We start from the raw sequence: 16,587 nt of genomic DNA, 5'->3' as shown, positions 1-16,587 counted from the left end.
CCTGCAAGTGTTTACTGTGAATACCAGGTACAAGGTGCACAGATGCAGATTCAGATTATTAATGCAAAATATAAATTTTACAAATATTTTATGAGGTAGACCTACTACTATTATGGATAAAGCTACCCGGCTGAATATAAAGTAGTAGAAATAGCCCCCCATTTACCAGTTGCAACATAATTGTGATGTACACATTCATTCATCAATGATTACAATCCAGTGATATATAGCCTAAATTATTCTGAAATGGGCCATTCATGAGTACTTTTGGTACTTTAAGTATATTTTGATGCTGTACTTTCCCTGTGGTATTGCTACTTTTATTTAATTAAAATATTTGAGTTCTTCCATAACTGCCTGTGAATCTAGGCATTTTTGTTTTGAAACTGGCATTTCACTGTAGACCACCTTTCCGGTCTACTGCTAGTTCATGTATTACGGTAGAGAGAATCCAAATGTGCGCTTTGGTGTGAGCGCAGGTTATTACGGTAATATCCAGCTCCTGTGGATTGTTTGCTGCTCCGGGGTTTGTGAAAGCACGGAGCGCTGTGATCAGGCTGTGATGAGCCTGCACACTATCTAAACTGCTTCCTCACTGCAACAACGGCTAACGTTACTCTCTGAAGCAAAATCTGGAGACCCCTCCGCTTCCCGCTGTAAGTTACACACATATTCTGTGCTTTTAATATCTTTCCTGTTGTCACACGAACTACAATTTTACTTTAACATGCTTCAAGCTATGTTTTGTTCTTTCAATTATGTGATTTTTTGGTAACGTTAACATTACAAAAGCTGGGGAAGCGTCGTTGAGCGTGGTGTCAAATAAGCCTTTTTTTTTTTTTTTTTTAACCTTCGTATCAACATCATGTAACGTGAGGGAAACCGCTTATCTACTGTTTTTTTTTTATATCGTTTAGCTTCATGTATTAACAGCTGAGCTGCTACACCCTATCATCAATTCTGTTAGTTATTAGCAGCCAAATAACGTTATATAAATAACGTTAACTAACTAACGTTACCCTGATTATTCAAAATGACAGAGCTGAGCTTTGTCATTTTTAATTATTTCATTAATGCATTCTAGTTTCTATGTTTAATAGAAAATAGGTTAACACGTTGAATAAGTTTTCAAAAGGAGGTGGCAGACCGCTTAAAAGGTGAAAGTGGATTAACCGATGTCGAAGTGCAGTGAGAGCCAAGATGTCTGCGCATTTCAGTGATAGAAATTGTCCAATTGGAACAGCATTTAAATTATTTCATGAAGAAAAGCCAATATACAGCTGTGTCTATTACAAGGAAGGGGGAGACATACACAGTAGTGTGCTGTAATGTTTATACAAATGAAAAGAGTTTGCGTCTGCAGTTCATAGACTTTCCTCCTGAAATTGTAATTGAGATTAAGTGCATGATCAAATGAGACTGGCTGCAAAGGCAATGAACTGCTCTTCTTTCTTGGGAGACATAGATCATTCAGTGTAAAAGTTTGCTTAACACCTAACTGTTCAGGTTTGTGTTTGGTGTGTCAAGACATGTCCTGTGCAGTTCAGCAATGCTGCAGCACTGTCATGTCGTCAGTGTTGTGAATGGAGCTATATCTTTCTGTTGAGCAGTCTGCAGGGAAAGTCTCAATCCTATTCCCTATTATGATTCTTCATTGGATGACTGAAATATAAGCTTAATTTATTTTCAAACCTCCAACTACTGAATTTAAGTGTTGTAGAAGGAAGGACACATAATGAACAGTTGTATTTTTCCTTCAAAATGACACAGCTGCTTAATGCCCACCTTTGTAATGCGTCAGGCATTTAAACACACAACAAAATCGAACCCAAGATACTGGCTTGGAGCAGAAGCCCATAACATGCGGGATGTGACATGGTGGCTATTTAATTCCTTTTATCTAAAAACAAAACAAAAAAAAACGTGATGTTTGACAGATGAGTGATATTATCCGGCATGCAATCTTTTAACTTGCTTATTTGGTTTGTCTTTTCCATGAATCAAGCCTAAAGTCTTATTCCCATCAGCAGTCGCACTGTTTTTCTCTAATTGCCTTATGATCAAGAATCAACATGTTATCCTGGCTCTGTGGGCGGGCAGGGGATTCTAATTGGCTGAGGAAATAGGAAAAATGAAACAGGGCTTCCTTCTCTGTTCTTTGTGCCCATTGTGACAAAGTTCAGCTTTGTGGAAAATGAATAAAATCAATGTGGAGTGGGCAGCAGTGGAAGTCTGTTGAATGTTACTTACTGTGTCTGTGCTGATGTAGCCATCAGCAATGCGGCTGCGTGAGGTAACAGTTCAACAGCATCTCTGTTCTTTATTTCTTTTTTTAGATTTTATTTATGACATTTTTCCTTTTTACAACACAAAACAATCAGACATGACGGAATAAAACAAAAAACAGTTCACAGAAGAAATGCACGTATGCACATATCTGTAAAATTACTGAAATGTCCACAAGTGGATTGAGAGTCAGAAATGTAGTCCATAGAGCCAAGACCAAGTGAGGTGGAGGGCAGCCCAAGATGAAGACTGGAAAACTAAAAATCCTGGCAGAGTAAAACATAATGCAGTGAAAATTAAATATACAGTACAGTACAATACAGTCTAATACACTTAGTTCCCAGGTTGATATCTCTCTCTCCTAATATGTTCAATAAAGGCCCCCCAGATCTTAAGAAACGTAGGTTTGGCATTTGAGAGAATACCGATAGTTACGTATTGTAACTCCAGATTCTATGAGTATAGGCATAGCCCTCTAAGAGCTGTTAAATTTCTTTAAGGTATAGGCAAGAAACCATGTCATTTAGCCATGTTTTTTAAGCAAGCAGGATAAACAGATTTTCCACTCTCTCAGCATGACTCTTTTTGCTATGACCATACCAAACATGAGGGCTTGTTGAAATGCGAGTGGGGGGAGGGAGCAACCCGATATGACAAAGAGACTGTCAGGGATTAGCTGCCTGCTGTATTTCAATCAGGAAAGACTTCCTTGCAATTATGAACATATTTATTGTACTGACAAACATGTAAATGTACAAGTCTCTGGAGATTGGACTCCATCGAACCCAAATGTCCTAAAGGGTTTAAGGAAACCCAAACATATCCCCCGATGGAGTCCGGACACTGGTGGTGGCGAGTGAGCAGAGGAACCATCGACAGCCAAGCGCAGATGAACCCAGGTCCGAGGGCGTGACCACCGGTGGCAGAAGGGGAGGAGGCGGGACGCACTCAATTTCCTGAAACGACAACTGCCAACCGCGGAAGAGAGAGCAGATTTAAAGCAGGATATCAAGCTGTGATAGGCTCGTGACAAATGGCCGACCCTGATTGGTTTAACTAACAACGACGCAGCTGCTCTGATTACTACTGACAAGTGGCGTACCATGAAACAGCTGATCGTTATGAGTGATGGAAAAAGTATATCAAGTCTTCCTTTAAGAATTTACGCTGAGCTTCATATGTTAAACTCCTGAGCATGGGGCAAAACCAGAAAATATGACCGAGGTAGCAGAGGTTTATCTTTTTAACAAAAGCAATTAGATACTCACTGTTAACATTGTGACACTCTACTTACTGAATGCAGTAGTGGCTCTGGTAAATGGGTCAGATCTGGCCTGATGATGACCTTTTAGACTGTTTTCTTTTTCCACGAGCGATTGTTGTGACTGCACGACATTGTCCCCTCAGCCAACCTTTTTAAAACCTTTTCTTTTGTTGCAAGTTTTTCTCACTAATGGCTCTCAGCCCGGCTCTCTGTGTCACCTAGAGGTGGTACAAATTAGGTGTGTTCGAAACCGTTCCCCGTCACGGAAATATTGCACTATATAGTGCGTTTACCTTTTTGTAGTGGTGTTCGAATTCTCAGCAGTTAATTTCATTCACTATATAGTTCACTATGAAATGCCTATCATGTTTTCCCAGAGGAGAGGAAGAAGCAGAAGAACTTGTTTGGTCATTCCCCATATAGTTCACTATTTTTTTTTATTTTTTTTTAATAAACACTGTAGGGAATAGTGAGTGAGTGATGACACGATCAAATAGCAACCAGCTTAGAGGCACGCGCGCTTTATAAATGCAGCAAACATGTAGGCAGTGTGGAAGCACTGTCAAAAAACAGCAATATTTAACGATTCCGATCCTAGGTACTTGTCTGTTCCATGCTCAAGCACTGGCAGCGAGACTGTTTAGCGCTGCCTCTCATGTCATCGATGAGAAGAGTGATACATCTTTCCTGGTTCCGGTTCCCAGACCGTAGTCGGGAAGCAGTAGTATCGACAACAGATGAAGCCACCGTGTCTTGAGAATCTCATTGTTTTATTGTTCACCTTTAACTCACTTTACACCTTCTTAGCTATCTCTCTTTCCTCTCGCTTTTCCCCTCACACAGCAGCACTGGTACGCTAAGGGCCTTTTTACAGTCGCCGCAGCCGACCTGCCGCGCGCCAGTGTGACGTCAACATGACATAGATCTTGCTGGCGCGCCAGGATTTAAAGTGCGTGACCACTTTCTTCTTCTTCTAGTCCGTAGAAATAGCAGTCGGTAGCCTTTCCTCAGTTGCGACCCCTCTGTTCAGGAGAAGACTGCAACTAGTGTCGCGAGCACCACGCACGAGTAGAAATAGTTACGGCACTCCACACAGTTACCACTCGCTCTGCTTACATGACACTGACGTCATCAGTCTCAGTCAACGCACCTGCCATTCTCACTCTCACTACGCTACTCTCGTAAGGAGGAACCGACTTTCATGTGAGAAAGCAGAGAAGCTACTTTTCATAAGGAAGAACCTGCTACTTTTCCTGAAGAAGTAGGCTAAGTAGGCTTTTGTCTAGGATGATTATTCATTTGTTTTGGGTCCATCCACTTTTTTGCACTCTTTTCAATGCACTTTTTGTTGTAGGCGTACAGAGTACTTTACATTCTTTCAGTTACATTCTTTCAGTTAAAGGCCTACTATAGGCTATTCAAGAAGAGGGGCTCAAAGATGTCCAAAAAAAAATATTTGTACTTTACTAATTTATTTATTTTAAGTCATAATGTGCTTTGTTTGAATAATATGTTCTGGAATGTTAAAAAAATGTTCAGCGTTAAATATTTTAAAATTTTAGTTTTGTAATTGATTTTTTTCTTTGAAAATCAAGGTAAAATAGTAAAAAGCACATTTTGACTATTTCATCAATGCAGTGGTGAAAAATTGGCAAAATAAATGGAAAGAAATGTGAAAATCCGCATTCAGACAAGTTTTTCATTTGATTCTGCTTTGGCCAAGAATTTTCATTTGAGTGCATCCCTAATCACTGCAGAGTTACTGTTGGTGGAAATATAACTATTTACCACAAAACCGAGAGAAAAATAATAATTTCTTATGCAAGTTTTGAATGATTTAAAAAAAAAAGTGATGTGATGACAAGACACATTATTTACAAAGAAAAAGAAAGAGACCAGAAACCAGAGTAGCAACATAAATTGCAAATAAAACATCCTTATGTCTTTTTTTTTTTTTTTTTAAGCTTTAGAAACAAAGTTATAAGCATTAAAATGAAACACGTGTCGTGTCCCAGGGCACTCCACCAGACCAAAGAGTTAACCTGGTCTCAATGGAGCTGGGCTGTAAAACTATCCTTGGAGATTGTTTTGTGTCTGTGTATTTTTTGTGTAGAAGGACTGAGGGAGCCCTGGGCAGTCCCACAGGTCCTTCACACACTCTTGGCATGCTGCATGCTGGGTAGCCAAAGCAGATGGTAACCCCTTTCTTATTTTAACCCCTCAGTGATTAATAAATTCTTCTGTTCACAAAACAGTCCACTAATTACACAACAAACTGTATTAGAATTCAAATAGTCATTTTTAGTTTATAAATGTAGATGTACATCTGCAGGCCATTAAGTGTGTGAGGGTAGTATTTATACTGACTTAGGCAGACAGATCACATACAGTAGCACAATGTGATTTCTCTCTAAACATTGGCTGTAAAGGATATTTGCCTCAAGACTTTGTTTTTTATTACCATATTTATGATACTCAGAGAAAACTGGAAGGTTGTGCTTTTTTTTTTCTTTTCTTTTTAGATGTATTCTTAAAAAAGCAACAAACATGATTTACTTCAGCAAAATGGTGGTTAGCTATATTTAGTTTCATCTTTCTGCACTGACTTCTGGTCTGTCTCTAGGGACTAATGTGCACCAGCAATATATTTCTGCCAACATGCATGGCTTTCTCCCTGGCATCTTTGCTTTTAATTTCCTACTGCCTGGTGTGACAGTGGGTTTGCCACAGGCTTTAATAATGAGACTACAGCAGATGTGCCTCTTATTTCCAGTGGACATGATTAGAGAAGCTAAGACCATATGTTGCTTTTCAGACTTTGCCATTTTATGGCGGCGATAGGCTACCCAACTCATTGATTACATCCAGGGAAAACAGAAAAGCAATTCTGTTGTTGAGTGGTGTCAAAACACTGTGGACAATCTTACGTATTTGGCAAGCCATATACCTCAGATGTTTCCAGCTGTCTGCATAAAATACAAATCTTATTTTGGATTTATTATCTTTGATAATCTCTTTACTTTATATTGTGAGTGGTACAACATGGTGCTATATTCTGTTTGACTTGCTTGCATCTTCTTTTGTTTGCTAAAAAATAATTATGTGGCATTTATGGGAATACATTGGTCTTTGTAACTTGCTAAAGACATTTTAAATAAAAAAGAAGATACCTTTTTATGTTAAAACATGCTATAATTTACAATTGACAGGTATAGGACCTTTTTAGAGGACATTTGGAAGAGCGGAGCAGTGGCAGCAGCAGCAACAGCATCATCTTCTTCAACTGGGTTAGGGGCAAAGGACGAACTCCACATCTAATAGTATCTGTATTCAGTAAGTAAAAGTTTTGTTTTTGGTTCACTTCACTGATTTATAATTGTTTAGTAATTGGTATGTCTGTGGCAAATGGCCTGCAGTCACCCAAAATGAGGACTATACCAGGCTGTGCTGGTCAGCTGTCCAGATAGCTATGCTACTGAGACTGGTTGTTTGGAGTCTGTATGTATGTATTCATGCTCACAGTGGAGCATTGTGATTGTTTTGGCTGCTTATGTGTGCATGCGCTTTGATTTTTTTTAATATGGTTTTTACACTTCCCCCTTGGCATTTGGACAAAGTCACCTCTCAGTTCTCCTCAGCAGCACTCGTACATCAACCTTTTATTGGAAGGACTCAACTGTTACAGTATGATAAAAGAAAGCTGCTAAATGTCAAGAGTTGAGGCGGCAGCTTTATCTATCCATAGGTTCAACTTATCTCCTCAGAGCCATCCCTATGCAGGTTGCTTAATCTTTATCCTACAGACGTCTTTTCATTCACTCACTGATTCCAGCAGCAGTTCATCACTTAACTGACAACTGTTGCTAGTGTACTGTCTGCATTATTGATCACTTAATGTGCCAGGTTCATCTAGAGGTTGCGTCACTTGAAGCTTTAGTGTGTAACTTTTTTATATTAATGAACATCCCTTACATTTAAGCCATTGCCAAATGAGTTGATACAAAGCTAATTAAGACTATCAGCGTCACAAAACTTTCTCTGTATTTCTCAGTGTGGCTATGTTTAGAAACTCCATCATATTTTTTTAATCCTCCGTGACCTCCTTGGCTACAAGCAACTGTGTGGAGCAGGTGTGGGGGTGGTGCGCGATTATGGAAGGCTTGTGTCATGTGGAATCGCTGACAGTGTTGTTGTCATTACTTAGAATTCCTCATGGGGGAGACAGAAACTACGCACTATAGCTTTAAGTATTTTTGCTGTAATTGTAATAGAAAACTACGGATTTGGGTAGAATTCTGGTCGATTTCAACACGTAGCTCTGTAAATTTGGAATGCTGTCAGTAGCGAGAAAAACGAAAACAATCAGTGCTGCATACACCGTGTTATCCTCCTGCTAGCGTTAGCACCCAGGAGACTGAAACCGGGCAAGTTTTAAACGTGCTTTCAGCCTCTTAACATGTTCGAAATGTCATTAAAAAGTGCCTACCCATGTGAAGTGATTCCTTCCGAGTGAACACAGTGAATCTGACTGCAGTAGATGTGAAAGAAATGCATAAAAGTTGTGCTAATTCAGCTCTGTTTAGTTCCGGTGTTAATACTGCAAGACAGTGCTTCGGGACCGTCTACAAACTACAATACTGAAAAGAGATACAAAAATATTTTCAAAAATAGGCATATGCTTATTTCTTTTAAAGTAAGTGCTGTAGTACAACTAGCAGGAGACAAGTTATAATTGAAGTAAGTTTGGAGACACTACCTTATTTAATAATTAAATTAATAAATGTTTTTGTTGTTTCTCTTTTCGGTGTACAGTTCCTAAGCACTGTCTTACTGCCGTCTCAACACCGGAACTAAACAGAGCTGAATTAGCAAAACTTTATGCATTTCTTTCACATCTACTGCAGTCAGATTCACTGTGTTCACTCGGAAGGAATCGCTTCACATGGGCAGGCACTTGGAATGACATACAATTTGCCCTGTTTCAGTCTGCTGGGTGCTAACGCTAGCAGGAGGATAACATGGTGTAGGCAACACTGATTGTTTTTGTTTTTTCTCGCTACTGACAGCACTCCAAATTTACAAACAACAGAGCTATGTGTTGAAATTCACCAGAATTCTCCTTTAAGTAATATAGAGCTGCGACTAATTATTTTCAATGAATATGTTGATTTTTTTTTTTTCGAATAATCATTTGGTCTAGTTAAAGTTAGAAAATAGTGAAAAATGTCTTACGCCATTTTTCCAGAGCCGAAGTTGACATATTCACATTGCGTCTTTTGGCTGTCCAACAGTCCAAAACCCAAATATAATCAATTTGCCATTCTAAACCCTATTCGCACGGGACTAGTGTTACCTGGAGACCTCTAGTAATTTATAATAATAACAGAGGTCGTCTGTGATTTTAATCCCGTGTGAATCTGCCATGTCTGTAATTTGTCTAGTAGAAATTCCACCGAAACGTTACCTACCATATTTCTTCAAACACAGAGTTTGTGTGATAATATTAGCCATGTGCGAATCGGCATCTCTGTGATTTGGGGTCTAATTGGCTGCGTTGTCAATTATAAATGAAAAGTTTTTACATCATATCCGGGGGATAATGTCTGTAAATTTGAGTAAAATACAGACTTCCGTTATCTGTGTGAATGCGCCACATGAAACACAGATGTGTGGGGGTAATTTCTAAACCACAAGAGGTCCTCTGGTAATACTAGTCCTGTGCGAATAGGGCTTATATTAAAAAATGACAAGCTATAAATCAGGAGAATCTTTGGCATTATAGCCTGAAAACATGGCACAACCATTAACCTATTATCGAAATGGTTCCCAAGTCAATCGAATAACTGGATTGCTATTTATAGCTTTTTCTAAGACATGAGGCATGCAAAGAAGACCAAAACAAAACCAGAAGTTTGTGTAAACTGTCAAATATGGTTGAAAGATACATTCAGTAGCAGCTGTGTTTGTCAGCAGAATAGATGTCCCTGGTCCAACTTGGCCCGACCTTCGTTCAACAATGTGTCTTTTCCTGTTGTGATGGTGTAGATAAGGGTTGGAATCTCAATCCTATGATGCAGTTTCACAAATAGTTTTCATCCAAGTTTTTTATTATATGTCTGGTACCTTTTATGCACTCAAAATGGAACAGCACCAATATACATGTAACTGGCCGGACTGGTTACCAGTGCTCTTTCAGCCAGTGGTGCCTAGTCGTGTGTCATTAGGGCTCAGTGGCCAGCAGATCAGACTGTGTTTGTACTGGGCAGCATCCAGGTATGAATGTGTAACTGTGTGAATGTGAGAGGTCGTCGTTGCAAATGAGAAATTGTTCTCAATCCACTTACTTGGATCAATAAAGGTTAAAAAAGAAAAGGAAAAAAAAGGGCTGTATTCAACAAAAATCTTGGTCAACTGATATTCTACCTACTCTTCAACCAAATGATTGGTCGATGGGGAAAAAACATCTGCACGTTATCTCTAGATCATCCACGGTGCACTGAGTGCACTCTACCTGGTAGCATTGTGTGTCCAAAGTATTTTTCCACTAGTCCACTATATGTTTTTAATGCTTTGTAATGAGAGCACTGCATATTCAAATGTTCAACTTTGGCAAAAGTGAGTGCAGGGAGCGCAGTGACAGTGATTTCAAAGTTGAACATTCTTCCACTGTCTGTGACCAAAAAACAAACTCCAAACCTGCAGCGCTCAGCACAGACGCCTTGTTTGCTGGTGTTTGTAGCATTGTGTTAATATGCGGCGCTCCCATTCCAAAGCATTTACAACTCAAAGCCATTCAGCTATCCATTTGCAGTGGAGGAGGGGTGGGACAAATACCAGTGTTTTCCCTAGGTTGACTGGCGGATGGGACCAAATTCCGTTCTCAATTTAAAACTTTAAAGTTTCTTTAAATATTTATCAGTTATCTTTTGAAATCCACAGGAACCGTGCTTCCATCGGCATGAATTAGATCCACAGCACAGCACTTATTTAAAAAGAAAATGCATCACTTGTCAGCCTTCCCTTCATCTAGAGCAAGGGCCAGAGCAAGTACTCTACCTTGTGCCGATCCAAACGGTGCCCATCGCAGAGTATGCAGGTTTCCTTCCAAGAAACCATATCAGTGGACTTCACTAATAAATTGATTATTCTTCCTCTCATTTTGAAAAGTTCATCATTGTCATGAATGACAACCAGCCTGGATACACTTTTGTGCAGTATTATACCTTGTCCAAATTCTGTAGTTGCAATTAAGAAGCTTAAGAAAACATGAGCATACTGGAAAAGATTAAAGCCCCTTTACCACTGGACAAAAAATCCCTAATATCTGGCTTTTGTCTTTAGTAGGAAAGGTTATCAGCATTTATTCCCAGGACAGATGACTATAGTAGTTGCAGGTATTTATTGGCTCCAGCTCCGATCCACAGTGATGTAAACATGACACCCGGGTGGACACACTAATTTTCCTCCCTTTTCCGTCGCAATGCTTTGACTCTTTGGCACCTCTGCCACAAATTCCGTCCATCTCAGCGCTCTAACGTCATTCCACATTAGTCCACACAGAGTTTGAAAGAAAGAATTAATAAGTAACCGATATAAAAAAGACACCAATGGGAAAAGGAGTCTGTCGCCAATTTTTAGCGGGTTCCGCTGTGTATAATAAACCTGCATGTGTGTCTGTCTGCAGCTAAACTCGCATACTACTGGACCCATCAGCCTAATATTGCTTCTGCGCAAATATGCGTGTATGCTTAAGGACCTCTCATAGTGTGGTGATTCACAATTATTGAAAAACCTATTTTTGACAGCTCTGTTTTATACCGCTATTGATTGCTGACGCCTTACTCCTCTTAACTGGCCAGTGATCAACAACTTCTTCCGTAATAAAAGGTCTGTTGCACGCCACGTTTTCACCTTTGTCATGGAAAATGGGTGTGGTTCGGCAGCGGTGTGTTTTGGCCTTAAAGGAGCAGGGAGGGACAATTGAGTGAGAAAGAGGGGAGATGGACACACCTGGCGGAGATCTGCACTCTACTGCATGCACTTTTCTTTATTTCTTTTTCGTTTTTAAAGTTTATAATCCTCCAAACATACTCTATTATTGTACACATGAAGTAGTGATTGAAGTAGTAATAAATCGCACATCCTGAAGGACAGAAAACCGAGCACCCTGTTGTGCAAAATGGTTTACGCCCAAGGTAAAATATAATGTTGCCTCCCATGAGGCCAACCAAGCCCTGCATAACACTCACACTTACCCACACATACACACTTATTATGTTATGTCTGTTGATGTGTCAGATTCACAATTCCTTTTGCTTGGCACTGCTAGAAAAAAATCCTCTTCCTGCCCTAATGTTACACCTTTGACGCACAACTTCCTTTCCAACATGGCGCGGCAGATGACACTACGGCGAGATGATGTATTTGTTTCATATAGGGATTGCATGGTCATCACTATTTTTGTGTTAAAACAATATTAGTTATTCTTACATAAAGAATGTGCTTGCTGTTCTGAATAAATGTTTATTTTTTGGCAATTTTATGGCAGGTCTGTTACATGTTAACATGTTACATCTTTAGGCCAGGGCAATAAGTCAATATTGTAGTATATCTTGATATGATCATATTATGTTGTTGTTTTACAAAATTGAAAAAAATTTACAATTCTTCTTAATTTGTAATTAAAAGCTCACAAACTGATTTATTAAAGTGCATAAGCTTTAAATTACAATTTAAAAGAATAATTAAAAATTATTGAAGTTTGTTCAATTAAATTAGTGCGACTTTTTGCTTGATAAAATGCAGTGGAGATAATTAATTGCATTGAACATGCAATTGTCATTTTGCTAAAATTTGCCATATTTAAATTAATATTTAAAACAGATTTTTATTAATACAGTTGTTTTTACAGCTATATTGCCCAGCCTCAATAGTGTTTGCTGGTAGATGATTGCTGGTTCTGACAGGATTTCTGACTTTAATGAGGCAGAGAAATGAGCAACTTCTTGCTATTGAAAAGTTTAATTTTCTTCTAAATAGATTAAAATCATGCAATCAGAAACAGGCTCTTACAGAGGGAATAAACTGAAGCTAATAGGGCCAGGAGACGTATGCAACCTTTTCCCCGATTGGATATAAACCCTCATACTTGATCATCAGCCATCCTGTGCAAGCACTGATGTGCCACTGGCTAAGGTTGATTCCCTCATTTGTTTCTGTGTAAACTCAGCAGAGCCCTCATGGCATTTGTGGTGCTCAGTAAAAACCAGATTAGCAAGATTTGTCAGTGTAATCGCACCAAGAGGCAGGTTTGGCATAAGTGAGGACGAGTTAACAATATCGAGTGTGACAAAAATTGGCAGTAATGGCCCTGTGGTAGAAACCCTTTTTCTGGAAGTAAGTTGGAAATATCAAAAGTTTTAGCCTACCTATGTTAATATTCAGAGCAATCACCAAGTACATGAACCCAAACACATTATTCAGCAGCGGTTTTATTCACTGTCCATGGCCTTCTGTTTTCCCTCTTTGAAAGTGAAAAATGATCCAATTAGCTTCAAGGCATCGCAGATTGCTGCTGTGGGCCAATGAGCACATTCTGGCCACGATTTAAGTGACACACTGTCTGACCTTTTTCTAGTAGTCTAATATGGCTTGAATGCGTTTGGTCTGATTTACCTACATAACACTTGCCTTACACACACACACACACACACACACACACACACACACACACACACACACACACACACACACACACACACACACACACACACACACACACACACACACACACACACACACAGTTGTTGTGAAGAGCTGTTTGGGGAAAAATATTCTGGCGCAAGATTTGGTCCAGTTGAAACTAGTACCCACTGACAAAGACTTTGCGTGTCTGCCTACTTGTAAAGTGGGCTGCATGCCACCTCCTGAACGAGGACATAACATTTCCAAGAAGAGATGTAATGGCTTCTGAGAGGAAATGAGTGGAATACATTGCTGTCCACCAACAAAGACTACTACTCCTGTTACCTGCGAAAGCATGTGTTGAATGGCTTGCTATTTTGAACAATGCCTTGTATTTTCTGCAGACAAGAGAAGATTGAAGTTTTGGTGAGGAGCTAATATGCAATGTTCCAAGTATTGATTTTCTGTCACAAAGAACCTTTATTATTTGCACTCTGTCTGCAGTGTGGGAGAATGATGGACAAACCAATCTGAATAGTAACAAGAATGGAATGTGCCTGCGTTGGTATGGATGCAGCTGTGTGTAATGCACTGTTTGTGGAAGGTGCTCTGCTTGCTGATGGGAAGAATTGATTCTGGGGGGGATGTGTTTCTGTCATTGCGTCAGAGCTGAGTAACAGAAACATTGACAGTTTGCTGAAATCAGATTCTTTGTTTTAGACAGAGGGATAGCTATTAGCTCGGAGATGAGGGGTTTTCTCTGATAGAGTTGGGACTCATAAGAGAAGACATTCTAACCCTGACATACGGCAATACATGCATTTAAATATGTTTTTGCACAATTTGTAAAATGTGTAAGTAATCAATCGATAAGCTACCTATTAAGCTATCTTGAGTCATAATGAGGGCTGGGTATCAAACTTGATACAGACCAAATTGTGTCTGTAATATTATGTCTGTTTGAGAGTGTGCTGTCTGTGTCAACATGGTTTAAGGCTTGTTTACTTTCCAAATATTTCCTGATTTATGTTGCTAACTAAAGACTATATTTTGTTTAGGCAAGGTTCCAAATAAAACAATGATGCACAGAGCAGTTTGGTGTAATTTAATAAACACAGAAAAAAGGATTAAAACATGTTTAAATATCCCCCTAACTAAGGCATGTAAATGTTTTGGTTCAGTATCTGCACCAAAATTAACAAACCCTTAACAAACCGCACTAACAACAACAACTGATAACTAGCTACTGGTTTGGTCATGATTAGGTCTGTGGCATCTGCCACTTCTGAGTCAGTAGATCAGTGATATAGAAGTGGTTCAGTTGAGCCGATTTCAAACATTGAGCAAAGTAGACAATCGCAATTAGCAGCACAACACACCTGCTGCAGCAGCTGATACCCTTCTGTCTCTGAAGCCATTAAAATTGACATCACAGACGATTTAGTTGACCCAGCCAAAGTCGTTCTTGGCTTTCTTGCTTGTGAAGACTAAGGGAGGTAACGCATTCATAATAATTGCTGTCCCATTTGTTTTTGATCTTTTCTTCAGTGCTCCTGTAGTGTGAGCTGTAGAACAAGGTGATTTGTTACACTGGCCAACCGGCAAATTAAATGGCAACATCATCAATCCTGGTTGCTCTTGGAACACACGTCTTTAAATTCAGTCAGTAAAAAGTAAGTCAGTAAGTAACAATCAGAGTTGGAAATTGCAAACTGTGTTTAAATTGTGTTGTCGCTACAATGTTGGAATGTAACCTACGGATTTTTTTTTTTTTTTTGTAAATGCAGATCACTTTGTTTGTTATGTTTACACAGTCACTTATCATGTAGAGAGCGAGACCACATTGATGCCAAATCTTGGTCTTGGTCTTGGTGTGCTTCTGGCCATTATAATACTGGAAATGCTGACCAGCACAGACACACACTAATGTTTATGTTGTTGGCTGTAACTGTGGAACCCTCTTGTCGGCTCATTTGAACTTTATAGGCAATATAAGGGTGCTTATTGCTGTGTAAACCGGAGGACGTGTGTGTATCCGTTACCGCTTGTGTGTGGAATGATGAGCATATGATTACCAGTAGATGACAAGCTTTCTTAAACATGTTAGGGAGAGGAAGTTAGAGGATAGATGATAAAAATGCAAAAATCTAATGAAATGAACTACATGTTAATAAATGGCAATATAAATGACAACATGTTTGATATTTTAAGGATCTCTTTTTGACCTTTACCTAGCAATTACTTCCACGTCGTGAATAGAGCCTTTAGTGACGCAGGTTGAGTCCTCTTCATCATCCAGCAGGGCTGCCTAGCAACCAGGTAGCGCTTCAACAAGCAAGACAAGCTGTGCAAGGAGGGAACAAGTGGAAGGCTTGAAATAGTCATATTGTGTGACACCTTGGGAATGAATCATCTGTGCAATTAACATTGTTTTGTTTATTGTGAAAGAGACACTTATTTATTTGGACTAACACAAAAAAAGCAGTTGTTCTTGGTAGCACATATTGAAGTATTTCACATATTAAGTATTGCATTACTTCAGAATTCATTAAGAAAAGGTATTTCCATCCTGTGTCTGTTCAGTCGGGGGGCTCCAGGAGGTGGGCAGCCAGAAAGCTGTTTTATTCTCATTGACGGGGAGAGAAAGTAATTGTCCCCTGCCCTGTGAGTTTCTCTAAGAACACAGAAAAATGTCTGCTCCACTTTTACAAATTGCAGATTATCACATTACCTTTCTAGTTATTCAGCACAATGGTCAACGAGATCAGATAAGCAGAAGAATACAAACAGGGAAGTTAGAAATATGGCATACACAGTGTTTCCTGTAGGATTTGTTTTTTACTCAAAAGCATCATATGTCTTACAATTACATTCCAGAATATTGTGCACTTTTTCTCACAGAAAGAGTTCTATTTCAGTGTTTGGACCAGAATAGAATCTGCAGTGTTTCCCACACATAGACTAATGTATGGCGATGCGCTGCACTATCAACACCGGCCGCCGCACATTGCGTTTCGTTATTCTTTAAAAAAAATTTTTTAATTTAAAACTCATTCAGCTGCATTTCCTTTCCCTGCTCTTCTCCGTCTCTCTGTCACTTGTGTCTCGCTCACACACACACACACACACACACACACACGCACGCACGCACACGCACACACAGCTCCTCCCACCGTGCACACAGCATCTGTCTCCATAAAGGAGAGAAGACGGCTGGCGAAATTCACAAGTTCACGAAAGGTTGGTATCTATCTCGGGAACACCTTTACACAATCACACATTAAAAAGTCCTAAAAAAAAATTATATTCTGAATACAATGTTGTCAGTGTGTTAATGTTAATGTTGGATTCCC

The 16,587-nt window shown here is 39.4% G+C and overlaps 1 protein-coding gene across 2 annotated transcripts in view; it reads left to right on the top strand.

Moving 5' to 3' along the window:
- The first annotated feature begins 513 nt into the window (after positions 1 to 513).
- Positions 514 to 16,587, top strand: part of LOC120564329 (tumor protein p53-inducible protein 11-like) — a 42,955-nt gene continuing 26,881 nt past the window's right edge. Inside the window, exons 1-2 of one of the 2 annotated variants that reach the window (XM_039809180.1) lie at positions 515 to 656; positions 6,760 to 6,883. The gene's annotated coding sequence lies outside the window, so the exon portion shown is untranslated. Of the gene's footprint in view, positions 657 to 6,759; positions 6,884 to 16,587 lie in introns of both variants that reach the window. The other variant, XM_039809181.1, reaches the window with a different exon arrangement.

The sequence above is a fragment of the Perca fluviatilis genome, chromosome 8 (genome assembly GCF_010015445.1).
Source record: "Perca fluviatilis chromosome 8, GENO_Pfluv_1.0, whole genome shotgun sequence".
Lineage (NCBI taxonomy): Eukaryota > Metazoa > Chordata > Actinopteri > Perciformes > Percidae > Perca > Perca fluviatilis.
Note: the sequence above shows the minus strand (reverse complement) of the source record. Positions and strands in the feature narration are given on the sequence as shown.